We start from the raw sequence: 26,968 nt of genomic DNA on the forward strand, positions 1-26,968 counted from the left end.
ACTCTCTGGCACCGGGGTCCCCACACCACCGTGGAGCCCCTATGAGGCCTCCTCCAACCCCTAATAGCCTCACCTGGTCCTCCGGTCTTATAAAACTACAAACAGAAAACTCAAGCCCCTGGGCTATAACGTAAACTCTAAGCTATCTGGCTAACCATCATTCAACTCCCTACCAGGGCTTCCTCCACCCGGTATCCTTGAACAGAAGCTGCTCAAGCCATCAAGCTTCCCTACTCTGCTTACTCCAGCAGAGCTCCTTCTTCCTTGGCTGCAAGTGGGGAACTGCCTCTCTGGCCTCAGCCTGGATTACATTTATATAGGTCAGGCCCTGCCCCCTTCCGGTCAGCTGACCAACTGCGGCTGCCCCGGCCACCGGCACCTGTACCTCTTTGTAGGAGCAGGGCACTAAAGTACCCTGCGACAGAGATTCCACAATCTCTCTGGGTAGCCTGTTCCAGTGGTTTACTACCTTCCTGGTGAGAAAGTTTTTCTTGATAGCTAACCTAAACTTCCCTTGTAGCAACATGAGACTGTTGCTCCTTGTTCTGTCATCTGCCACCACTGAGAACAGTCTAGCTCCATCCTCTTCAGAAAACCCATCAGGGAGTTGAAGGCTGATATTAAATCCCCCCTCAATATTCTCTTCTCCAGACTAAGAAGTCTAGTTCTTTCAGCCCTTTCTCATAAGTCACGTTCCCCAGGCCTTTATACATTTTTGTTGCCCTCCACTGGACTCTCACCAAACTTTTCTCATGTCTTAAAACAAAATAGTTATGCAACTCACCTGTCAGAAGCAATTCTAATATCTTCTGTCCTAAAATTTGGTGCACGTCTAGAGGGATGCTTCATAGTTATGTAACTGTGAGAGGAGCAGGGGATTCACAGGTAGTAAAAGGCAAAAACAGAAAAGGGAATGTGATGGCAAACAAAAGGCAAGCTATGTGCATTTTTACCTTTAAAATTGAAGAAACCCGGTAAAAATAGTGTTCGGATTAAAATCTTTTCCTCGCCAGTTTTTTGTGCCACAGTTTTCTGTTCACAGGACATAGGAGAAGGAAGTAAGTGACACAAATAAACTAGTTAAAATATGTTAATTAGTTTATCAGAAAATTGGTTACAAACTTGTTCTCGAAATGTTTTTACAAGATAATTTTGCCTGACAAAAATTGTGGATATGCAAATGACAGCTCTATGATGCCCCACATTTTGTGGTGCCATTTACAAAACCATCCATGGGGCACCATTTTCAAAAAATGTAGCTGGACATGTACTTTCTTGTGCCTTTTCTTCCCCTCAGTCAGATATTCCACAGTTCTTCCTTAGAAAAAGAAAAATGAAGCCAATAAGATTTTGTTACATAAACACCTTCAGGAGTTGGCCTTATTTTTTGTAGTACCCATAAATCTGAAATATTTTTCCTCTGTATAGTTTGTTTCTTTAATCTGAAGGAGAAGCAAAGAAATGTAGATTTGATTCAGCAGAAGCACAAGCCACCCAACTCCTGATTGAAAGGTGCAGCAAAAATATTTATAGCTTAAATATATATGTATAAATTACTTTTTATCCTTTCAGTTGCATGTTACGAGAAACACATCTAGGAAAATCAGACCAATAAAAATCAAACAGTCCAGGTGGGGCAGAAGGGGAAACAGGTCTTATCCTTGGGTTTCCCATTCCCTTACCTTCTTGAGCTCTTCTGTTCTCTTCCCCTTCTCTATTTTCCTCTTGCTTCACCAAAAGAAACCATGACTCTGGTTCACCCAAACAAGGAACTGCCACAACATGCTGTTCCCTCTCCACCTCCTCCCATATTGCATACTGCACCATGCATACCTCTCAGTCAACAATAACCAAAAGTCCTTATTCCACTGTTGTGAACTGTAGCTGACAGGGGAACCCAAAAGCACTCATGACTTCATAGAAAAGCTCTATGTGATCCTTGTTGTGTACTAAGGATAGCTTCTTCTAATACTTTTAAATTATAAATAAAAATTAAATGGAAGGATTTTTTTCCATTCTGAAATCACTGTCAATCTATGGGTACATGCATAAAAAGACTAGAGTCTTGAACTAGAAACAGCAGAACACACCTGGGAACTTTGGACTTGACCCTGTTCTTGCAGAAGATGGGATAGGGGAGGGGCAGGGAATATCAGTAGAAATTTGGCCCTTGACTTGAATGCAAGCAGGATCAGGTTTGAGCACAAATGTGGGATTTGCCTTCACCTCAGTGTGAAGCTGGACCAAAAACCCAAAAGGTGAAACACCTGTAAGCAGAAGCAAGTTTGAATACAAAGATGAATTCTGAAGTCCACAACCAACTGTAACAGCTATGAATGAATAAAGATTTCTACTGAAAAGGACTTAACAGTTCTTAACTGGTTGTTCCAACAAGATCTCCTTGGCAGGATATATAGTAAATCATACACTACTGAAAAGGCTGAGGAGCAAATGGCAACAGGTGCAGAGAATGCAGTGACAGCATCTTCTTTCCTACCCTCAATATATAAGACTGATACTGATTTCAAGGAATAAAATGGATTAAGTGACCAAGTACTGTAGTTTATTTTTTATTTGGTGTCTTCAGTGAGATAACACAATGTAAAAGTGCAAGAGAGTCAGTTTCTTTCCTTGGATATTTAGAATATACACTTAGTGTGTGAGGTCCCTTTAGGGGTAAGGCTGCATTTCTTCTCTTCATTCTTTCCCTTGTCTCCCTTCATCAACTTCCTTTCTTCCAAGGGTGTTTGCTGCCTCTGGTTAGTGCTGCAATGTTGGATTCTTCCCTCTGCAGCAGGGCTGTGCAAAGCTTCAGATCATGATTCAGATTCAGAGATGATCTGGACAATTCAGAGGCCAAATCTATGAATCTGAACCAAACCACTAGAAGCTTTAGGCTTTCTGAATTGATTCAGAAGCTCCAAATAGATTCAGAAAAGATTTGGAGATTCTGCCATAATGGGGAATCAATGAAATATCTATAACTTTGTTGTTTTTTGCCTGATTCAGATGAAACTTGCAGGGATGGTAGCTGCTGCTGGGGACAAGAAACCTGCCAAGTTTCAAGTGATAGATTCAGGGGGTTCTGGAAAACTGCACCTCAAGCTTCTGACAAGCAAAACTCATGACATAGGTGACCCTGTGTGTGTGTTAAGGCACAGAAAGGTGAAAACTGCAGGGTTGGTAGCCCCTGCTGTGGCCACAAAGCCTGCCAGCTGTCAAGGAGATAGGTGTAGGTGGGGTCTGGGTTCTGGGGCCCTGCACCTCTGGCCACAGGCAGGCAAAACTCATGACATGGGTGCTTGTGGGACTGTGTATGTTCAGGTGCGCACCTCCTGGTGCTGGGGCCTCTGCACAACATGGCAGTGTGCCCCCGTGAGGCCTCCTCCTCCCCTACAGCCTTGGCCCAATCCACTGCTGTAAATGACAGCAGGTCAAAATAACTTAGCTTGCTCAACACCAATAGCACCAGAAGCATTAAAGGTATCCAGACAAAACTGTCACATAGCCTTTCTTTTTATAAAGGAATTGACAGCAAGAAGTAAAGATGTTGTGTTGGATATATGTTACTTGTGGTGTGTGATGGCTTATCTTGTATTTTTATGTGTATATGTTTATTATGAAAAAACCCAAAATAGTTAGAAAAATATATCTTAGGAAGCTATTGGGTTGAAAAATCCTGTCAGGCTGAGGAAGCACCTGTAGTTGGTGCATATCCTGGTCCTAGATAGAAGGAATAGTAAAGAAGCCAGAGGCTGGCCTGGCATGCAATGCAGGCAAGAAAGCCAGTCAGTGAAAATGGAAATGGAGGCATCAGGGGGTGAGGGACAGGCTGGGATGAAGGGGGAAGGGGTGAAAGGGGGATGTAGCAGCGCAGGTAGAAGTACAGAGGTACCTGGGGAGTCAGATGTTCGAGTTTTGTCTGCTTGCAGCCAGAGGTGCAGGGCCCCAGAACCCAGACTCACTCTGCAGTTTTCACCTATCAGGAGGCATTACTTTATGGTTATGGCTGCCAGGCTCAGGAACAGGCTCTCAAGGGAGGTGGTGCTCTCCCCTACCTTAGGGGTCTTCAAGAGGAGGTTGGATAGATATCTGGCTGGGGTGTTATGATCCCAGCACTCGTTCCTCCCCAGGGCAGGAGGTTGGACTTGATGATCTATTCAGGTCCCTTCCAACCCTAGAAACTATGAAGTCAATAGGATTCTTCTCATTAACTTCAGCAAACCTTGGATCCATTGCATATTTCTCAATGATGGTTACGTACAAGTTTGCAGGCAGTAGAGCTTTTGTGACAACTTTACATTAAATGTTGAGTTCAATTTCTGCAGTATTCTGCCACTGTGAAAGGGGGAATTTCAGAAGCAACAGCATGATTTCAAAAAAGGGACAATGGTGTCAGTGGCCAACAGTTTTTGCCTTAAAATTATGGTATTTTGAATAACAGACACAAAATCCTTCACATTCTGTAAAAGCAGCAGTGCACGCAAAATACTATGAAACAAGAGGTCAATCATTAGATATTAGTATCCTCTCATTGCTTCAGTGTCCAACTCATTCCTATTTGGAGCTTAGTTGCACAAGATTCATGCACATCACACTGAAATAAAAGTTCATGAAGACTCTTCGCAGCCCCTTGCAACAAGGGGCATGTGTTTTCATTGACATAATCAATGTACAGTAGAATGAGTTTAATTGAATCCATTCATTTGTTGTACCAACAACTTGATAATTGTATATTGCTTTCATGTCACTAGGTGTAAAATGTTTCCTTAGATCTGTGTGGGGAATAATACTCACAGAGCTTTTCTGAAAAATAGAAATCCATTTGATTTACAGTTTACATTAGTAGCCTGAGAACAACTAAGAGTCTCAAACATGAAAGCTAAAGGTTTTGCTCTTTCATCCATATTTAGACACCCAAAGCAGTAGCCTGAATTTTAACAGTGCTAAATTCCAAGAATTCTGACTTGAGTCAATGGCAGCTTTGAAGTGTAGAACATTTTTTGAAAGTCAACCTGCTAATTCAGGGGTTGTCAACTGGGGGTACCTGGGAAGCCCCCAATGGCAGCGGAGCAGAGAAGCAGGGGCACTTTGCATTTCGCCAGCAGCACTTCCGGGTTTGCTGCCAGTGCTTCTGGTTTCGCCACAGGGGACCCCTCTCCCCCCTCCCACTATCTGCTGCTGGGGGACCCTCTCCCCGCCCCACCTTCCTGCTTGGCCAGGGGACTCCCTGCTTCTGGACTGGCCACCGTGGTACACCAACCAAAAAAGGTTGAAAACCCCTGTGCTAATTGAAACTTCTAAAAATGGTGAAAAATCTTGATCAATATTTCTTAATATCTCTGCAAAAGGATGTCTGAAACTGGTGGTGGGACAATACTGTTACAGTTTAAATTCTTACTTTAAAAAAAAAAACCAACAACTTTTTTAGGAGCTGATCTGGAATCAAGAAAACACCTTCCTTTGACCTCAAACAGACGTGGAGTCCAGCCATCTTAAGGCGAATAGCAAGTGCATTGCCAGTGTCCAGCTCTTTTCCAAAATCTAAATGTAAGTGTACCCAATTCTGAAAGTCTGAATAAGTTATCCATAATGCTTAAGACTAAGCAAAATAAATTAAAAACTCAGGCAATCTTAAAGTAAAGTCATCACTAGGATCTTAAAACAATCAGCTGCACAGGACAAGGTAAAATACTCAAGTGCTTGCCATTTGCTGAAGTCCTTAATTTTAAACAGAAAAAAGATCTCCAGAATCAATTTCTTTATGATCATTGTCAGTGTGTTTTCCAAGAAAGTAAAGAAACTATTCCATTTGATAAATTTCTATTTTTCAGGGGGAGGAAAAAAAAGATATAATTTGTAGCATTTCAAGAAAATGTTAGAGACTCTCTTGCAAGATTTTTCATTTCTCTCTATAACTCTGGTTAAAGGATTCTATATATTTTCCAGGGGTAAGGATTTGTTATAAATTTATCTGGGGAAAGGTTATTTTCTAAAGAGAAGGACAGGATGAATTGAGATATGGCTCATTGGAATTTAGTGAACCGTGATAATTATATACTTGTGATATCCAAAACGTGTGCATGCAGTAGCAGCAGGAATATGTTAGACATCATCATGAACTGTAATGGAAATTTTTCTGACAAGTAGACATTAGCTCATTGTATAGCATCTTATGCGTGACTATTGTTTGTTTTCAAGTGTGACTTCTGGAAGAAAAGAAGTCATTACTGCTTAATATTCTACACTATGGCAGCTTCCTGCAGCTTGTTTTGGTTTTAGACAGCAAATATTTAAAAAATCCACATGTTAAAAACTGTATCATGGAGATTCCCCACATTTTTTAGTGTCCTTATAATGAGGAAAAAGTCTGTTTCTCTCTTAGGGAGGAGTACCACAGAGTTTAACTGAGAGGGAACCAAGAAAGTTCTACAAGAATAATTCTTAAAAAAAAAACAAACAAAAAAAAACAAACAAAAAACCCCAAACAAACAAAAAACAATCAAACACACACACATCACATTGGCTAAATTCCCTTTGTGCATTTATATGACCTCCTCAGTCACAGGATATTTTGGGAGACATTATAAGCACTAACAATGCTAAACTGACCCTAGTAACCACTTCACCAATTAGTTGGATAAAAGGAGCTGAAGAGGGGCCTTTCCTTATACCCTTGGAGCTCTTTACAACTAAAGAATCCAGCCCATGAGATTTAATAGAGAAATAAGATTCATTCTATTGGATGATTAAATCTCAGCGCATTAGGTACATTGTGAAAGAATGAAACAGGCTCTCATAACCTCAGGAAAAAAATTCTACAGTGCTTTGATCAACCATTTTATATAGGCTTGGCAGAACTAAAAAATATGTTTTTTGTGATCATGTTGATGGCTAAACAATGTTTATTTTTTAGTAATTTATTTATTTAAATGTTCAAGATTGCTCAAAGTTGGAGGGGTGAGGGTGCAGACAATTTGGTAATAACAGTATACTGTTAAAAGCTTTATAAAAATAATGTAAAAATATGTATAAATCAATAAATGCTTTAAACCATTGTGTTCATTCATCAGGAAAGAGGTGGGCAGGCAGGGACCAGAAGAGGAAGGCAGTGGCACTCCCAGAGCTCTGGGAACACAGGGAGATGCAGTGGGCACCCTTGGCCCCCACGCTTAACTGGCCTGGCCCAGGCAGGACTCTAATGCCACCCTGCTGAAGTCTTGAATAGTCTTCCCCACTTCTCCCCCTCTAGGCTTTGGGTAGAGGTTTGTTTAAGTAGCCTATCTCCCTCCAGCCAGCTTCCAGGCACAGGAGCAGCTAATTGCTTACTTGACAGGTCATTAAGCTACCCATTGTTTTCCTCTTTAATCCCCCTGTCCACTGTTCCTATGTCTCTTTTTCCACTGTCCAATAACAGGGGTGAGGGTTCCCCGTTACAGACCCCTTTCTTTAAATTTTGATTTTTAACGATGGAAGTTGTTTGTTTGCGGGTGCACGGTGAAATCACCATTCATCAATTTTTAAAAATCCAGTCCTGCCAAGCCTGATTATATAGAAATCTGACTATTTTATAGTACATTTTAAAGACTTTTTCCTATAGTTGTCTTACACAGCCATGTACAATGTTTCAAGGAATATAAAAGTCTAGGGCTCCAACATTCTTGGAGTTCAGTAGGAAACAAAAATTATGAATGACTAAATATTGTGCCAGATAGCTTAAAAATTAGAACCACCATTAATACTTCTTTTTGCAAAGGTAAGAAAGGCAATTTTACAGATAAAGGGAACAGAGGTATAAAGGAAGTGATCAATGTCTCAAGAGTCAGTGCCAGAGTTGGGACCAGTGTCATGATACCCAAGTTACATTCTGATACTTTAGCTGTAGCACTCCAAGGTATCAAAATTAACACCTTCTTTCAGAAACACAACTAGTTAGGATGAAAAGTATCAACCTTTAGTGCAAAGTGAGAAGGACTGCAAAATATTTACTACTCCTCCCCCACCCTTTGTTTTGTCCTGCTCCAGTATACTCCATCTCCAGCTATAAAGTTCAGGTCTTGATAGGAATTTATCCAAAACTTAAGGGTTTTCAGATACAGATCCTGAAACGAAAGGCTCTATATCGTGCCCTGAAAGTTTTCTGGCATCAGTATCAGCTGATGAAGACATTTGAAAAGCATTTGGATCTAACAGAATTTCTGAGCTCCAACCAAAAACAACAATCTAATTGTCTCGGCTGAAAGGGAGGCTCAGCTTTTGGGCTTCCTGTAACTATATCTCCTCATCTACTGCCCTGCCAGGTATTCTTCAAAAAAACAAAACAAAACAACCCCAAAACACACAACCCCCCCTCCCCCCACACACACACACACAACATTACAATAGAGCAGGTGACGAAGGAGGGAAGTATATAATCTTCAATGCAAGGCAGGGAAAAAGGTGCTTAACAAAAAAATGCAGAGGAAATCAAAATAGTGTTTGTCAATTTTAAATGACTGACATGACAGGTCTCCAAAAAGAAAAATCAAACATCTGAAAGTAATTGCTATACTTTGAGATTTAAATTTGCCTTTTTTTATAAGAAATGTAGTATTTAAAAATGCAGTGTGTTTTACTATGCGTGTCACATGCTTCAAATCGTCTCAGCTTTCTATGCTTAATTTCAGGGTAGGGTTAGCCTCACCTCAGATAGCATCAAATGCACAACTATGGTAATTTTCAAAATTATAATGGGGGGGGGGGGGTTGGAAATTAGGAAAAGTGCTGGATTGAATAGTTTAACTTCATATACTCTAACTGATCCATAATGCACCAAGAAAATATTCAGCATAGCCCTGCCTTACGTATTCAGGACCAAAAGCACAACTAAGCAGGGAAATATGGATATTTTAGTTCACATAATCTTATGCCCTCCTGTCTGTTCCTATTGCAATCTCATCTCTACCATCACCATATACTTTTCACCAACTGACTCCCCCTTCACTTAGACTCCTGTATACTCCTCCCCTTCTCTCCCTTCCAACTCACATTCATTCAAGTGCCACTTGGTCCTTTGCCAGGTATTCTTCTTATTTTTCAGTTTCTTACCTTATTCTGGGAGCTGCTGGTACTATGTTATTTTCACTGGAACTTTAGTTATAAATACTTAAGGGACCAACTCTTATTTAAATTTAAGGAGGATTTGAGTAACTAATTTCTTTGTTTCCTCCTTGATCACTCAGTTCAATACACAAACATCTGAAACTGATGAAAATGGAGAAGTCCCAAGGTAGGCTTGACCCACATGAGCCACCATATCAAATTGCTATTATACAATGAAGAAACAGGTGCCTCCCTAGATTGGGGCAGTAAGAGAGAATATGAAGTCCTCATCTTTGATGTTTGAGAAAGTGGAACACTCTGGCAGCCCAGCAATACAGGCCAGGTGGTGGGGGAGGAAAGGACTCAGGCAAGATTTGGGTGTCTCCATGAACACTCCCTACCAGCTCTCATGAAGAAACATATCATGATACAGCACATCCTGGGCCATTGGGAGAGAAAGCCTGTAGGATACAGTGCTCTTTGAATCCTTGCTTCTTCACTACCATAAACCAGATGTGGGAACTATCATATTTACTTGAATATAAGATGACCCCCCAGTAATTAGATTCTATATATGGAAAATTTAAGTGTTATAATCTAATTATTGGATGCTTGCCTGGAATTTATCCTCTCTTACTGTTACAACATGGGAAATTAACCTGGGGGAAGAAGGAGAGGAGAAAGAGTCAAATGGCCCTCCTCCCCACAACTTCTTCCCCCCACAGCCCCTTTCCCCCCCACTACTGTCAGACCCTATTCCCCCTGAGCACATGGAAGTGACAAGCACATTTGAAAACACTGACCTTGAAACAAACTTACCTATAGTAATTTGCATATAGCACCCATAGACCTAGTTCATCCAGAATTGATGCATTTTATGTTTTTGAAGCCACTGCAAATTTTAGCACAGATATTCCATAAGCACACTTAAGCAACACTTTTGTACCTACGTATATAGAATTAAAACTGTGCATGATATTAGTCCAAAGCCAAAAGGCTCATAGATTCATAGACTGTAGAGTCGGAAGGGACCACAATGGATCATTGTGTCTGACCCCCTGCCCATGGCAGGAAAGAGGACCCAGGTCAGATGACTCCAGCCAGGTGACTATCTAGCCTCCTCTGGAAGACCTCCAAGTTAAGTGATAGCACTACCACTCTTGGAAGCCCAAGCCAGTTTCTGGCTTGTAAAAAATTTCTTCCTAATGTCTAACCTAAATCTACTCTCCACTAGTTTGCACCCATTATTCCTAGTTACTCCCTGGGCGCTCTGGTAAATAGCGCATCACCAATTCCCTGTTGTCTTCCCTTGATAAACTTATAGGTGGCTACAAGGTCTCCCTTCAGACGTCTCATGAAGGCTGAAGAGATCCAGATCTGTCAGCCTCCCCTCATAGGTTCTTTCATGGAGGTCACTAATCATGCAAGTGGCCCTCCTCTGAACCCTCTCCAGATCCTCCGTGTCCCTCTTGAAGTGTGGTGCCCAGAACTGGACATGGTACTCCAACTGCGGCCTGACTAATGCTTCATAGAGGGGGAACATCACCTCCCTCGATCTGTCGGTCGTGCATCTGCTAATACACGACAAGGTGCAATTGGCCTTGTTGATGGCCTCATTACACTGCCGGCTCATTATTTACCACATCAGTAATTGGGCTGGGCTCCAGCAGAGTCAACAGCATTTCAAGCCATGATGACCCCAGCTCACCACTGTTTAGTAGGTGTGTGTACTCCAGATACTCCCTCTCCTCCCCCTAAAAAAAGGATCCACATGCTAGTTGGGCCCCCACTCATGACTGGAACTAGCTTTTCTTGTCAGGAGTCCTGGGATCCTTTCAAAAATGTATGTGAAGATGAGATGCAGGGCAACTTGGTCTAGTTCCACCTCATGGAGGATGATGCCACACTAGTCATATGCAACAGGCTGAGATAGGGGCAATCAGAGGGTGAACTGTTTGGGGTCCCATTTGGTGGTATGTGCCAGACATTTAAGACTGGTGAAAAAAAAAGAATAATTGGAAATGGGAAAGAAAGGTGCAATTCAGCTGTTGGAGTAAAGAGGAATTTGAGATGTATGCAATGCAGTGGCTTACCATGACTTGAAACCGTCAGTGATGAAGGGGACTGTGCTCAATGGGCATTACCATATATCTTATTCAGATGAACTGCACTAACTTATTTTTGTGGTAGTTTCCCATCAGTATACTTGCCCAATATGGGTTATGTGTTTTATAGCCATGCTCAGTGTTGGCTGCATTTAAATAAAATTCATAGTGGGTTTCCATTACTTTTGGCACCAGGCTAATGATAGACAACATATGTAATGAAGTTTCCTTGTATGTGAATGTAAGGCGAGGAGATATCCCCCTTTCCTCCCCCCATACAGATGGCTGGGGGGTGGGGAGGGAAGGAAAGTAGTTTTGTAGTCAAGTAAGTGCAGGATACACTGGCCCATATCTACAGTTTGGAAGCCAAAATTTTCAGCTGAGTTAGTTAACCTGAAGAGAAATGGCTGTTTCACCCAGCATGCTTTGGACCATCACTGTAGAATACTGCAATATGTTACAAGTGAATAATGCCTCCTTGCCTGCACGACCAATACACTTGATAGAGCCACAAATGCAGAAGTTAATTTCAAAACTGAAGAAGCTGGAAGAGGAATTGGATGACAACTCCCATCCTCAATTGCATTTGTACTAAATAAGTAACAGAGAAAAAAGGCTCACAGGGCTTGGAGCCTCTGTAATGAAACCTAAATATACCTTATGTTCAGATTGCAAAGTTCACAGTTTGCAGTGAAACATCATCAGGAATTCAGAAATTCTTAGTGGTTTGTTTTTGCTCTCTACACAACATTAAGTATATATATTAAAAAACCCAGTATGAATTGAGAGAGTTTTCTATATCTCTACTTAGCATCTCCACTCAGTCAAACTACATGAAAAATTCCCTGTTGAGCATTCCACAGTTCTTTGAGGATTCTCCACTCTATCAAATGTCATGAAATAAATACCACAAGAGCTGGAGCTGAATGAAGCTGAATTAAGGCTTGATTAACAAAATGAGGACGTACCCTATTTCAATTATTCCAATCTGCCTGCATTATTACGACTCCAAAACCAGTACTAGGGTGGGAAGAGAACTAAAATGATCACTACTTGTGGGTGATATTCCTTTTCCCTTTCCAAACAACAGCCATTTGAAAATGTCAAAAGATTATAAAAGAAATTGTCTCCAGATACTGTTTGACCTGAAGAAGAGTGAAGAGATTGATTTCCATGTCCCCAATAGGATTCATTTCTCTTCTGCAGATGTTACGATACTATTTTCTCAGTGAATGGTTTAGCCTAGGTTTCCAACAGTCAGATGAGGATTTAGCATGGAACAATCCCATGCACCATTTATAGGCTGGGGACCAAGTCTACTAATGCTGGGCTGCATTAGTAGGAACATTACCAAGAGATGGAGGGAAGTGATTATTCCCCTCTATTCGGTACTGGTGAGGCCACATCTGGAGTACTGTGTCCAGTTTTGGGTCCCCCCAGTACAGAAAGAATATGGACAAATTGGAGAGAGTCCAGCAGAAGGCAATAAAAATGGTTAGGGGGCTGGGGCAAATGACTTCTGGGGAGAGGCTGAGGGAACTATGCTTTTTAGTCTAAAGAGAAGAGAAGAATGAGTGGGGATTTAACAGCAGCCTTCAACTATCTGAAGGATGTTTCCAAGGAAGATGGAGCTAGACTCTTCTCAGTGGTAGCAAATAACAGAACAAGGAGCAATGGCCTCAGATTGAGACTAAGGGAAGTTTAGGTTAGATATTAAGAAGAACTTTCTCCCTAGGGGGGTAGTAAAGCACTGGGACAGGTTACCCAGAGAGGTTGTGGTATCCTCATCCTTGAGGGTTTTTAAGACCTGGCTAGACAAAGTTTTGGCTGGGATGATCTAGTTGCGATGATCCTGCTTTGAACAGGGGGTTGGACCAGATGACCTCCTGAGGTCCCTTCGAACCCTCATTTTCTATGATTCTATGATTTTTTTGGTTAGTAGTGTCTCACACATTTCATTAAATGAAGTGTATTTTCATGGAGGGAGATATCCTCTGAAGCCCTTTAGGTCTTAAATCACCATCTTTCCAGGAATTACTAAACACAATCACTCCTTCCAGTTTTGTCAGCAAACCCAGGAAACAGTAAGCCTAGAGGCAACAATAAAAGACAACTAGTTAAGCCATATATATGGCCAGACCTCCTCTGGAAATGATCTGGGACACTCAGAAATACCTTGGGAAATTCTACTAGAATAAAGATAAGAGATGATGTATGACCCCGTCTGAACCAGATATTGGGTGAATCTTTGGAAGGGGATCATACCATTTTATCACAGCTTGCATTTATTTCTTATTCTCATGTTTACATACACCTACAAACAGTCATCTCCCTAACACTGGCCACACATTGTAGTTCAATGCAGATTGCCAACGTCACACTTACAGACCGCTTTTTAATACGTCTACAAGCCCTCATGATGCTGAAAGATTTAAGAGCTCTAACCAAGTTAGGCATCTAAGTTCCCAATGGTGCTTCTGAAAACCTCACAGGAGTCCTAGCTGCACTTTTAGTTACCTAGATATCTTTGAAATCTGACTACGTGGCTCAGTCACAACACATCATGTTTGGGACACATAGATGTGGGTTACTGCAAGAAAAATTAGTAGAATGGAAATAAAAAAGTAAAGGGATGTTCCTAAAGAGTATTTCAGAAATAAAAACCTCATCTGTTTTCTCCTTACTTGGTGACTATTTATTCATAAGACATCTCCCTTCCCTTGACTTGGCTTTAAGTCTGGCTCTAGACAGGTGAGTAGGTTGTTTCTGTTTTGTTTGGTTATTTGTTTGTATTAATTAATCCAGTTCTAGCCATATGAACATGTTAGAATTAAAATCAGGAGAACGAGAACATCAAAGGACAGAGATGGAAGCCATTTTTCAGCTACATGTCATGGTTCCCAGACATGCCATTTTTCAGTGGAGAGACTTCTCTCAACTGCTTCAGTCTGCAGTACCAGACGTTAATTTGAGACTGATTCATTTTGTGATGTTTGAGTCTGTATAGAGATTAAGCTGGGCTCTGTTTTTTTGAAGGAAGAGACCCAAACTGCACATTGTCTACCCAGCCACAGCCTCTGAAAACTGGAATGCCAGAGCAGCAGCAGAAGGAGCAAAAAAAAGTTTCTGCAGGCCTTCAAGTTGTTTAATAGTTCACCTCTTCTCCTGGAGTTAATTGGAAACTATGAAACACATCAAGTGCTACAGAATACAACTGGATACTATCCAAAATAAGTTTGCTTGTCTAACATACGATCATAGGAAAGTCAGGTCATCTAGTGCAGACCCCTTCTCAAAATTAAACCACACCAGGCAAGTATTCATCTAAGCTGCTGTTGAAAAATTTTAGTTTCAAATTTATAAAATAAAATTAGGATCAAAGTAGTCAATGAATTGGGCCAGGATTTCCCCTGCAGAGTCAGATTCAACTGATTGACAAAGGAATTATAGGACACTTGAGAGAGGGAAGACTCTCATTTAGGGTAAAATAATCAGGAAGAAAACCTTTTCTCCAGGGACTTGTCCAGCACTTGGATCCATCCCTCCAATCTTTACTGTATCTGGGTTGAAGCATCTACTCTGGCTAGCTCTAGATCATGGGTTTTAGCTGTCCAGATAATCTCCAAGAGTGCGTATAGGGAAGGACAGACCCACTACCCTGATAGCCCTGTTTTACCCTTCTTCCTTTTTATTTCTCCTTCCTCCTCATTGTTCAAGTTCCACAAAGATGACTTGCCTTGTGTAACAGTTTACACAACTGCTGTGGGACAGATATTATGATGTATTGGCATACTCTGTTGTTGGGTCTCTTACCTCAGGACAGGTTTTTACCTAAACTACAGCCAGAGTTAGTGTACAAACACTGCTGTGCAATGCATGGACAGTCATAGAATCATAGGGTTGGATGGGACCTCAGGAGGCCATCTAGTCCAACACCCTACTCAAAGCAAGGGTGTATAAAATCAGGGTCAAATCAGGGTTTGTATTCATTACCACCAAAATTTAAATTTGGGGCTGAATTCTTGCCTGGACAAAAGTTTTTCTGAAATACAGATCACACATGAACTGGGATTGGATCAAGAGATGTAAAATTCATTCCATTTTTTTCCCCAAATTGGAAAGATTTTCAGTTCCAGGGTATTGTTGTATAGGTTGAGGCATGAAGCAGCTGAAGTGTTTGATTTCTGCCACAATCAGAGCATCAGTGCTTTTTAAAAAGCAAGGATTGTGTGCTCTTTTGCCAGATTAAGAAGAACAAAGCAAAAAAAAAAAAAAAGGTTTAAAAGAAGAGAAGTTGGAAGGAAAAAGAAAGCAAGTAGCACTGCTGATGCAGAAGTCTAGCTGGACAAGATTTTTTCCACTCCCCACTAATGTCTGCAATGGGCTGTGTGTAATCAACTGAAATAATTGCTTCTTGTCATAGGGGAGTGCTCTTAAGGCAATGTCATGTTAAGGGGATACAATGTTTCCATGGCAGTTCTGGCTCCCACAAGCCAACATAATGCAATAATGCCCCAACACATGTTGGAAGGAAACTTAGTAATGTCATCAGTCCACCTGTTGTATCTATATAACAAGACTATGTAACATATTTTTGGTCCTCTTATTTAAAAATATGACAGGCATGCATTTGAAATGAACCACTGATGCCATCTAGTGACCAGGTCAATTAATTAACTTTCGTTTTTTCAAAGACAATCCTAGGAGAAACTATAAATCATTGCCTATAATTGATCAAAATTACCCTGTATAAATTTGGATTTCTCCAGTTCTTCCTGTAACACCGACCATATTTTAACCAAATGCACAGATAATCAATATCAGCATTTCCAAATACTTTTCTGGAATAAAAGGTGCCTGATTTTAGATGCATACATTTGAAGTACAAGTGAGTAAACATCTAATTCCACCAGAGTGAATCCACAGATCTCGTCAGGTGTTTTTGCATTACCAAAAATAGATGAGTTAAAAAGTAAAGGTTTGGTGCCAGCAGCTGAACTGTTCCACTTGTAACTAGCATCCCTTCAGAAATAAAAACACGTATTCATCTACATTTCCCCCCACTGCTATCAGCAAATAAGTTCTATTCATTTTAGCTCTTATTTAGCACTACCAAATTGTTAATTACCTAAGGCCAAAGTCCAGAGCCAAGTTACTGATCCCAAAGGGCAGGGGAGGTAAAGAAGTCTGAGGGTGGAAGGAATTCTGCTAAGACAGCAGAGCAAATCCATGAGTCACAACTGCAGCCATGAAGACCCATGGCCCACAAGAGGCCACCCTCAGTGAGGAAAGGAAATAATAGTGGATTTTATTTGGTCCTAAGGACTCCAGCATCTATTCTCTAATCAGCTGAACACTGGAACACAGGAAGGTTACTCACAACAGAAAGCCAAGGTGTAAAGAAGTATGGCCACTGAATCTGCCCCCTCTTTTCTACAGAAGTGACCTGGACAGGGCAGGATAAGAATTCCCTGTATCTAAAAAAGTTAAACAAACTAAATTACCCCAACCCCACTCCACTCTTTATTTTAAAGGAGAAGAGGAATTATATTCAGACACATTTAGCTGCTGGTGAAAGCATCCTCCCTTGAGACTAAACCTCACTAGCAGCACACTCGAAAGCATACTCCTGATAATAAACCTCTATTGCACTCCAGGTGGATTGACAACATAACTTCAAACAGAAGGCAGCACCTCCCTACAATCATCTTTATGTAAGAATTGCACACAGGAAATTCTAGTGAGATTGAGAATTTTCTCCTAATTTATACTACTTGGAGAGGCAAGTCAGGACCCTAGCACTGTTTTCTGTCTCTCTCTTCCAAGATTGGAGATTCTGGTGAACTTTAGTAAAACCAATTTATTTTTATTTATTTTTCCTTTTAGAAGAACTTCAGGTTTTTCTAAGGCTCAAATGTGTTGGGAAAAGATGCTGATTAGTATATTTCTACTGAAAAAGGTCAAGAGGGTATTCTGGTGGTTTTAAAATTGGAGTTAAGAGGTGCCTTAGAGAAACCCTTAGGTGCTTGGCCAAGTATGAGTTGTTCCAAAACACACAAAAACCTGATCCAATTCAGGATCAGCTACAATGTTAAGACAAAGAAATGCATCCCCAGCACTGTAAAATTCCTACTTCATCTTTCACAATATCATAGGCTGCAAGGTCAAACACTCACAGAGATTATAAAAAACTTGTAACTGAAACTGTGAGGAGATAATTATATTGAGGTATGGATGATGTTGGTACAGTAGCTCATGTCAGAGCAAACAAGGAGATTGCAGAGATAGCAATGTAGTTATAGTTGCAATTCTCAAACAGGGTGCCATGAGATCTTTTTAAGGGTGCCACACAGTGCTGTGCAATGTTAGTGCTCCTAGGTATACAAACACCTACATGAGTCACAAGATAAAACTGAGATTTCAAACAGGAATCCATAATATCAAAAACAATCTGACCTGTTGTAGGCCTTCCCAAGCTCTTTACAATAGCAAACTGATATATTATTTTTCTACAGTCAAGAAAAAAAGAGAAAGATAAGAGTGACATTTTCTGAGGAATAACCGATAAAGTTGAGACCACTGATTTATAACAATGGCTTAAAGAAACCATGCCAGACAGCATGTGGTGACTTATTTGAACAGATGAAGTAGGCAAAATGAAATAAATGATGCCAGCACATTGTTTTAGACATAAAAATATATAGGGAAAGAACAAATCCAAACAGTAGAGTAACTATAGGCCACAGCATGTGTCAAAACAGATCCTGCATGGATTTCTCTGACAACACATCCACCCGACAACCTGAGTGCAGTGAAATGGGGGATTTGGGAACTCGAGCGGTTTAATTTCTTTTCTGGCCTGAAAAAATATTCTTTGACAAAAGTGTTTACCTTCCTAGTAGAAACATTTTTTAGATGCTCTATTCTCTTGGGCTTTTATAGTCTAGAAAGAGTCTGAGAAAACACATCTGATAACAAGGCTGACTAGTTTTTGCTGTATGTGTCTTAAAGTTCACAGGGGATCTCTGTTGGTAGCACAGTCCAGCACTGGTTACTAGGGCTGTGCAAAGCTTTGGTCCATGATTCAATTCAACAGAGATTCAGCTTGATTCAGTAGCCTAATCTCCAAATCTGAATTGAATCAGAGGACCCTTTAATCTCTCCAAATCAATCTGGAGAGATTCTGAAAGATTTGGTGATTCAGACATAGACACAGCTTTAAATGTTTTTTCTACATATCTCTAGGTAGCAGGTGGCTCGTGAATGCTGTGATGCAGGGGTACATGGAGTGTCCCACAGGAGTGCAGGGGCTCCCCAGTGCACTTGGCAGCAGACCTGGAAGTAGACCAGAAGCACTTTCAGTCCACTTCCAGGTCCACCAGAGAGTGCAGTGCCCACCCCCTGCCCTCCATGCCCTCCCCTGGCTTGGCAACTGGTGCCTCCTGGGTCTGAGGGGACACCTGGGGTCCCCCGTGGGTGACCACCAAGCTGGGAGGGGGTGCGGGGGGGCAGTGCTTCCCCCACACCCCTTCTGGGTCTGCTGCCAAGCATGTTGGGGAGCCCCCCACACTCCTGTGGGATGCTCCATCTGCCCCAGCACCATAGTGTTCACAAGCTGTGCCTGGTACCTCAAGGTATGTAGAAAAAACATTTAAAGCTGTGTCTACGTACGAATTGCTGATCCTCTGAATCAGCATCAAATCTTCAGATTCTGATTCAGCTGAATCAAATCAGGGACAGTGCTACAAATCAAATCACTGTCCCCGATTCAGGCTGAATCAGAATTAAAATCAAATAGGATCTGCTTCGCACACCCCTACTGGTTACTCCCAGAGGTGAAATGTGTTCATAAGGCAACAGTGCGCTTGTCTTGAAGAATCTAATTCTTACTTTTTGCCCATTCACCCTCACTAGGCACAGCACTTCCCTTGAATGTGTGTTAATATCTTTCTGTTTAACAGTATCCTTTTGAAAAGCACAGTGCCTGTGTTATTCTCAAAAGACCAAGCAGCTAAACTTATAGAATGATAACACGTATTTATTCAGAGAGCCTTCTTAGCCTACTCCTCTGCTGTTCCCTGTAGTTCCAGTCTGCAAACTCTAGACCAAGGTAACAACTTATACATAACACTCTTAAAAGTATCCATACATCTTCCTTCTTTACTTGTAACATATCCCCCACTTAATATTAACAATGAAAGTTTAGTTTAACCCATTGTTAAAGCACATTTTAACAAGTCTCTCTATTAGTCTTTGTGTTGGCTTTTTAGCTCTAAATGATCTCAGTTTCTCTGCATTCTCAATCCTTATTGGTTCAGTCCTTGTTTGGTTTCCTTGTTCAGATATCTCTACTTCTGTGTCATTTTTCTATCGCCTGTGTCATTTCTTGTTGCTTTGTTGTTAGCTCTGTTTCCTTTGGTGACTCTCACGATGTTGCTACTTCTCTCGCCTGTTATGGAGTTGCAAGTGTCATTTGTTCCTTCTTAATACTGCCCTTCTGGTGTGACTACTTTATAGGATCTGGGGGCTACTTGATGGGAAACTAGTGCTTTTTGATTCTACTTTCATCCATCTGAAATAACCACCATATCTTTGTTGTACAGTTGTGGTAACTCCCTGGGACCCCCGTCATAGTACCATTTTTGTTCAAGTTTGTTGAATTTTTTTAATGTTTTCATGTTTTGCTTTTCTTTCTTGCAAGCATTATCCACAAGATTTGGCAACCTGGTTTTGAGTTTCCTGTTAAACAGTATTTCTGCTGGGGACAATTCATGTTTCATAGGGGTTACCCTCTAATTTAAGAGTGACAGGTAAACATTGGGATGTGAACCTGCAGCTTTTTGCAATGATTTTTTCACTATTTGTACTCCATTTTCCACCAAAGCATTGGATTGTGGGTATTTAGGACTTGAAGCATTGTGATGGAATCCATATTTGTTTGCAAACTCTTTAAACTCAAGACAATTCTCTGTTCGTGCAATTCATGGAATCCCATTTCTAGTAAAAAACAGTTTGATGCAAGTTATGACACGGTTCACTGTTGTGTGTTTCAGCAATGCAATTTCAGGATAGTGAGAATAATAATCCAGCACTACTACATATTTTTTTCCTGCATACTTGAATAAGTCAATGCCCACTTGATACCACAGGGCTATGGGCTCTTTTCTTTGCACTGATCTGTACTTAAGCACGTTGTACAATCCTTTACAACACTAAGTCATTATTATGTTGGGTCAATATAAGGAACCTCTTGCTATTCTTTTGCATTTTTCAATGCCTAGATGCCTCTCATGTATTCTGTTTGACATGTCTTTCTTTAGCACTGCTGGAACAACAAGTTGTGAGCCCTTGAACAAAATGCTCTTCCCTGGTGGGAATGGGAAAATGCTCCCTTTTGTGTCTGCATCTTAAGCAAATGAATAAATGCATCAATCTCAAGGATCCATTTTTTCTTCTATTATGACCAGTGAACGAACCCAAGCAGTTGGTTGCTCTACTTTTTCTTATGATGTCCATGTTAGCTAATCTATCTAATTCCTTCTTCAGTTTCCCCCTTAACACAAGGGGAACATTTCTTGAGCATGTACGGCGGGAGAATTAAGAGAACCAAATTCTATCTTGTACTCAGTTGACAGTTTTCCTATGCCTTGAACGACATCATCTAACTTTTCTTCTATGTTCTTGCTTTCTAGTCCCCCAGTGGCATCCATTCTCTTAATCAAACCTAGAGTTTTACATGTTCACTACCTACTAATTGGCACTAGCTTTTCTGGGATTGTTACAGACAGAACTTTTACTATATTACCCTTGTGTCTAACATGCAGTGTACAAACACCCTTGGCTGCAATCATTTGCCCATTATATGTTCTAAGTTTCACTTTCTTATTCTCATAATTGACAGGTTTATTTTTCTAAACACCTGCTATTTCTATTATGTTGCATAATGCTCTTTTCTGCAAACTGTTGCAAAGTGATTGAATCTTTTGCATTTGTTGAAGTACTTACCAAATGCAGGGAATTACATGGGTTTGTAGTAACCCTGACAGCATCTGCAGCTGATCATTATTTCTTCAAGTGATTCTCTTTGGCCTCCACCTGCCTGCTTCATAGTGAAGTCTTCCTTTCTGTATTGTTCCTGTGTTGCCTTAGGGTTTTCGCAATCTTGTAAACCTGTCTAGTTCAGTTTTTTCTGCTTTTTTCCTTCAGCTTCTACAGCCTGGCATTTAGAATCTGCCAAGAGGCTGAGATAGCAACTGCCTTTTCCAAATTAAGCTCAGGATCCTCTAGCAATCTTTTCCTGAGGCTTGCGTCTCTTATAACTAATACTAGCTGGTTTCTGATTATGGACTCTTTTAGGTCTCCAATGTTGCATGTCTGGCTCAGCAGTCTGAGATCTTTACAAACTCCCCTATTGTCTTTCATTCTTTCTGTTGTCTCATGTGGAAATTATATCATTCAAAGGTTTCATTTTGTTTCGGTATAAAATATTCCTCAAACATTTTTATTACTTTACAATAGCTCTTCTGTTCTGCTTCTGATAGTTGTAGGCTATTATAAGGAGACAGAGCTTCTGGGCCTGCTATATTTAAAAAAAAATTAAAAAAAAATAGTGACCTTGAGTGGATCTTTCTTCTCTGTAGCTCCACTGGCCATCATATACATGGTGAAGCTCTGCTTAAATTTCTTCCAGTTTTCTGCTGCATTTCTGGACAGCTTTACTCTGGAATTCTGAGATGCTCCATTTTTCTTTGCACCCTACCCCTGGTACCATGTGTTAATCTCAAAAGACCAAGAATGATAATGCTTGTTTATTCAGAGAGCCACCTAGCCTACTACTCCTCTGCTGTTCTCTGCAGTTCCCTCCTGCAATCCTTGGGCCAATGTAACAACTTATACATAACACTCTTAAAGGTATCCACATAGTGCCCATTTGTCCATAAGAGAACCTGAGCTCATTAAAATAAGTCCTTCACATTACAAAAAGCCAAACCAAAACAAAGCACTAAGACTTAACTCCTTGGGAGGCATAATGTGGTTTTCATATATTGCTGGTCTATTTCCAAATGCTGCTGGGTCAGTCAGAGAGAGCACCGAGCATTATGTAGCCCCTATCTGTGATTGACCTCTTGGAGGCACAAGAACTTAATTCATTGTGCATGAGCTAAAGGATCTATATCAGTGGTGTTCAACCACAGTCCTTGGGTCAGCTTTGGCTTGTGAAACCGTGTGATCCAGTGCATGGGTCTCCCCAAGGGCCTGGAAATTTGACAGGACAGAGAACAGTGACAGTTAACACTGCCACCACTCCCCCACTGCCAAATTTCCAAATGCTGCAGGCCAGATGACTTGGCCCTATGTATGGGCTCCTTCTGGTATGCACAGGACCAGGGCTGGGGCTGGGTCAATGGGCCTCATCTGGTGCGTGTGAGCCCAGGACAAGGAGACCCAATTCAGCCTCGGGCAGTGCAGATTGGACCCCAGCTCTGCATACTCCAGATTGGGCCTGGGGACTGGATCCAGCCCATAGACCTACCCCACACTACTCCTCTAGCCTGGAGGGCCAAAAGTTTGGGCACCACAAATCTATATCAAAGTCACCTTCCGTTTTCAATGCACAACTGAATAGTTTGTTAACTTGCAAGTAGTTTGTGTTCAATGGCTGTCCTGAGAAACACTCATATCAGATCTTAAGCCCTAGAAAATCCTTCAGTACCCCCAGCAGACAGTCAGGTCTTTAGTTTCCTTGATCTGTGAAGCTAGAGTCACCAATCCATTGTTCAACTCTCAAATGCTAGACCATTTACAGAACAGTTTTGGTGGAAACCCCCTTTGGTATTTTTCAGAGGTCTCCACATGTCCATTGTGATTCAATTCAAGTCAAACAGATGTATTCCCTCCTCTCATAGGCACTGTCTCTAGCAGGAGGCCAGATAATATTCCACCAGAACCAAGGTGCAACAGGGCCACCCCTTATTAATCTCTAGTCATGCCCCAGACAGCATAGAGGGAGACAAAAATCTTATAAAAACAAGGATCTGGCAATATTTCTACCATTTTAATTTGGAGTGTCAGATCTAAATTTAGAGATAGTGGCTGTTAAAGTTCAGATTCTCTCTCAAGCAGTGGATTGCAAGCTTTCCTGAATCTGGACACTGTTACCTCTTGTCTAACAAACATGCTTTGCAGGTCACAGGCTGAATGGGGTCTTAGAGGTGCATTTTAAAACTTGGTGACCTGCAAATGGAAAAAAAACCAGTGTTGTATTTTTCTCATGGATCAACCATGCAGTCTCTCAAAGAAATAAAAGTGGTCTCCTTTCCAAATTCATTTGACACAATTCAGTCAATGGGACATTGACACCAAGAGTCAAAAGGAACCAAATAATGATTAAAGTCTGAGCATCTCTTGTAATGAGGATGCTTTCTTGCTCCACTTTTTACAGCTGAGCAAAGATCAAACATAATACAACATAAAACCAACACCACAATATTCATGATTACTTTGGTTAAAATTGTAAAAAAGGAGCTAAGATGTAGTTTATCCATGTTATATTATTTGGCAAAAGTAATGACAGAATGATTAGACTGCTCAAAATATTAGAGCCATATGTGTCCACTTACATTTATGTATTTTTTTCCACTTGTAAAATAATAATGGTGTTAGAGAATAAAACTGAATGAGCTGAATTTTAACTGGTGGAGCTCTGAAACCCAATTATTTTCTCATCTAAATGGCAAGAGAATTTCAAAATGCAAATAATCTTAGGGATTTATAGGCCTGACTGCAGTGTTGACATCTGGCCCACAGACCTCCTTAGCAGGCCAAGGAGAAGTACTCTTTTCCTCAGGTATCAAGTGGGCTGACTGATAGCATCAACTAAAATGTAGTGAATGATCTGAACAGAACTTCTACATTCCCATTTCCAGCTAAACTAAGAGTCCTTTGAAGTATGAGCAGCTGATTTGTTGAATGTTCAAAGCAAACTTTTGCAGGAAATGGAACCCATATGTATACTTTCTTGGGAGTTCCTTGAAAAACAATACTCAAACCTAGATATACTTATATACTTTTAAATTAAATTCTCAGGCCCATTTTATAGATACTTCTACCTCCATGGTGACATATCAAATCAATAGGGCTGTGCTTCAGGTAGCAATTTGATTTGAAGGATATTTGGCCCAATTCGGTGGCCGAATCTTCAAATCTGAATCAAATCAGGGGACCAATTTAAAGATCCAAATCAATTCAAAGCTCTCTGAATCTGAGAGCTTGATGATTCGGGCAGTCCCCACCCACTGCAGCAGAGAGCTACAACTGACTCTGAGCTGGTAAGTACAAGGAACAGGAGAAGGGACCCACTCCCAAAGCCCCCCCCATGGCTGTCCCTGCCCACCCCAGCTCAGTGCTTTAAAGAAAAGCCCCAGTGCTCACCGGGTACTGCCAGGCAGAGGGGTGATCCCTGCTGCCCCCCACCGTGCCATGTTGCATGGAGGGCTCTGCCACAAGCCCCCCAGCCCCCTCTGCTCCCCTCCCCACAGATGCCCCGTGTGGGTCAGCTCCAGCCCTTTAAGAAAAAAAAACCAAAAAAAGCCCCGGGACTCACCACTCCTGCAGTGGCCTCAGGGCTTTGGGGGGCTCATGCAGAGCCCCCTACATGGTGTGGGGCAATGGGGAGCAGCATGGATAGTCCCCCAACTGGCAGGAATGGCGAGTCCTCAGGTTTTTCATTTTTGGGGTTTTTTTTTTTAAAGGGCTGGAGCTGGCCCAGGCGGGGCATCCATGGGGGGTCTGGGGGAATGAGGGGAGAGTTTGGGGGCTTGTGCAGAGCCCCCCCATGCAGTGTGGGGCAGCAGGGATCACCCCACCACCTGGCAGCACCCAGTGAGCTGGGGCTTTTTTTTTTTTTTTTTAAACAAGTGCTGGGAACTGGGATGGGGGGTGGGCCTGGCTGATTTAGAGATTTGGAAGCAGCCCAATCTCCAAATCACATTCAGCCAGATCAAATTGGAACAGTGATTCAAATCACCAAATCAAATCACTGCCCCCCAAATCAGCCGAATCCGAAGCAAATACTAGCCGCTTTGCACAGGCCTACAAATCAAAGTGCCAAAACCTGGGCACATCTAATTTCAACAGGATTTTTGCCATTAATTTCAGAAGATATCAATTTTTTAAAATAATGCCAGTTCCCATGAGATTTACAGCCCAGCTTCTAAAAAGAGTTTGGGATCATTTTGTGATCCCAAACGAGAAAGATAAGGAGAAAAATAAGCATTGGAAGAGTTTCATTCTTTCCCTTCCATCGGAGTCAAAAGGAGCAACTGAGGTGAAGCAATGCCACTCTGACCTCTCATTAAAATAACCTGTTTGTAGATAATAGATGAAAACTAAAGCAGGTTGTCTGTTTAAAAAAATGTAACTGCCCACCTGAAACACAAGTAATCATTGTGTGGTATTAGAAAATGTGTCAAAATAAATGGAGTTCTTCAGCGGGGAGAAGGGAATCAACGTTAATAAAGGTCATTACGTGACTCCTTGATTAAACTGATGTAAATCTACAGTAGCTCCATTGTACACAACTGAAAGCGGGCTTTGGACCAACAATAGATACCCCTTTACTTAAATATCCAGTATTGGGCCAGAATTTAAGCTAATCCAAACCAGATCTTTAGTACTAGATTCCAACAGTCACTGCCTATTTGGGTATTTCAAAGATATAAATCAACAGTTGCTCACTGTCCATATATTTCTCACTGGCACTTAATGTTGGAAAAGCTAGTCTCTTCTATTGCCAAGAAGGTAACAGCAGTGAGCCAAAAAGGCTGCTTGTAGACATGGGGAAACCCCCCCCCCCCCAAGCCCCTTAAAATGTCATTTTACTTTAAATTCAGTGTGCTCCTGTGCCAAGCTCAGTGCGTGCCCAGAAGAAGCAGTGTTAGCTGCACCTGGCTTTCCCAACATCTGTATAGATTGGGTGCTTTAGTGGGGCTTTTTTGGCACTTATCTAAAAGCTGATTGACTCAGCTTTAGCAAAAAGTGCCAAAAAGCCCTGTTGAAGTACCCAATATATACCAGATGCTGTGGAGCTGGGTTGAAGTAATGTGCTGCTGCTTCTGGTAAAGTGCATTCCCTCGTGCCCGTCCCCCCCATCTGTCAGAGCCCAGAGAGCTAAAATTCTTTGATCCTTAATTGAGCAAATTTTCCATGACAGTAATACTGCAAGGACAACAAAATTTGGTCCACCATTAGCATTCACATAAGTTGCCATATTTTTTCACATACAATACCCTCTCAAATAAAACACAGACTTTGTTTTTCGAAGACCGAGTGTTAAAAAAGAGAGAGAGAGAGAGAGAAGATTTTTCTAGAGTCATGGCTCTAGAAATCCTCCTGGAACTTCTAAGTCCTCCTGGAAACAGAGTTACCCAGGCTGCCACACTTCCTGGACACACACTGTCATGCAAAGTTAGACCCCAGACCCTTGCAGAGGTAGTAACCAGTTATTTCTTGTAAGTAGTTCTTTATATAAAAGTTCCTGTAAATTAAATGTTGTTTCCACATCACAAGTTTCATCAAGATACTACTATTAGCTCACTTTTTGCTTCAAGCACAACCGATAGCATTCAGCCAACAGCTATAGCTGCGAGAGGGTTAAACACAGGACTCTGACATCTTGGCAATTGCATGGCGTGCACAGCGTCTCCAGGTTTGCTTCTTTTCCATGAAGAAAACAGCTTTCCCACTCAAAATCTGAACCCTAATTTTGGGGGGGGGGGGCTAAT

The 26,968-nt window shown here is 41.4% G+C and overlaps 1 protein-coding gene across 2 annotated transcripts in view; it reads left to right on the forward strand.

Moving 5' to 3' along the window:
• Window positions 1-26,968, forward strand: part of COL8A1 (collagen type VIII alpha 1 chain) — a 212,670-nt gene that overhangs the window by 144,791 nt on the left and 40,911 nt on the right. The window contains exon 2 of one of the 2 annotated variants that reach the window (XM_019527568.1): window positions 5,432-5,550. The exons of the other annotated variant lie outside the window; for it this stretch is intronic. The gene's annotated coding sequence lies outside the window, so the exon portion shown is untranslated. The remainder of the gene's footprint in view (window positions 1-5,431; window positions 5,551-26,968) is intronic. 2 annotated transcript variants of the gene reach the window in all.

Source organism: Gavialis gangeticus, unplaced genomic scaffold (assembly GCF_001723915.1).
Source record: "Gavialis gangeticus isolate Ggan-Ray unplaced genomic scaffold, GavGan_comp1, whole genome shotgun sequence".
Classification (NCBI taxonomy): domain Eukaryota; kingdom Metazoa; phylum Chordata; order Crocodylia; family Gavialidae; genus Gavialis; species Gavialis gangeticus.